At 32.4% G+C, this 948-nt stretch overlaps 1 non-coding gene across 1 annotated transcript; it reads right to left on the bottom strand.

Annotated features, from left to right (window-relative positions):
* Positions 1 to 401: 401 nt before the first annotated feature.
* LOC132008958 (U4 spliceosomal RNA) lies at positions 402 to 535 on the bottom strand. The gene has a single exon (XR_009401760.1). It is a non-coding gene; the product is annotated as a U4 spliceosomal RNA (small nuclear RNA).
* Between the last annotated feature and the right edge of the window lie 413 nt (positions 536 to 948).

The following is a 948-nucleotide window of genomic DNA, read 5'->3' as shown; positions in this document are numbered from 1 at the left end:
CTCTGTATGTGTGTTAAAAGCTCAATGTAACATTAAAAAATGTTACATCATTTTAAAATTTATTTATCTTTATTTTTTATTTTTAATTTTTTTTTTTGAAAAATGTTACATCTTAAAGTTTGGATCAATCAATCTTTGTTTGGGCTTTTCTGTCTTTGATATATTTTAACATTTATATTTCACTAGGCTCATCGGTTATCAGTTTGAATTCCAAAGATGGGCTTTAACACAATACCTATAGAGATATTGATGTGTACAGATGTATTCTAATATACCAGGTATACCATATATTTTATTCTAGAAGTTCTTAATCATTTTAATAGACTGTTACCATACTTTATACTTTTTATTAACATATATTTCATCATAAACACAATTAAAAATCTTGTTATTCTCTGATGCACCATCGAATGAGCCCAATTATCTAATTGTTGAAAACAAAATAGAGTTTCCATGACTAAATACAGATTTCAATTAGCAATAATTGAGCCTTGGATAAACCTCATTGGCTACGATACTGCAACTGCGCAAAGCTGAAGAGAGAATAGATAGATTCTGTCAAAAGTTTGTCCCTACCAGGCATAGAAGTGTTATCGTCATTACCACAAATTTCATACACAATATGATGTTCAAGAAAAGGCTTACCATTGCTCTATAGATTTCAATCTTTTGAAAGATTGAAATGAATGCCAAAGATAGGAAGATTTATAAATACTTACATATCACTTGATAATCTCACCAATGATAAAATACCTATATGATGTTTTTTTTTAATATTCTATTTATTTATTTGACAGAGAGAGCTCACAAGTAGACAGAGAGGCAGGCAGAGAGAGCAGGAAGCAGGGCTCCCTGCTGAGCAGGGAATCTGATGTGGGACTCAATCCCAGGACCCTGGGATCATGACCTGAGCCAAAGGCAGAGGCTTTAACCCACTGAGCCACCCAG

The sequence above is a fragment of the Mustela nigripes genome, chromosome 1, assembly GCF_022355385.1.
Source record: "Mustela nigripes isolate SB6536 chromosome 1, MUSNIG.SB6536, whole genome shotgun sequence".
Taxonomy (NCBI): Eukaryota; Metazoa; Chordata; class Mammalia; order Carnivora; family Mustelidae; genus Mustela; species Mustela nigripes.
Note: the sequence above shows the minus strand (reverse complement) of the source record. Positions and strands in the feature narration are given on the sequence as shown.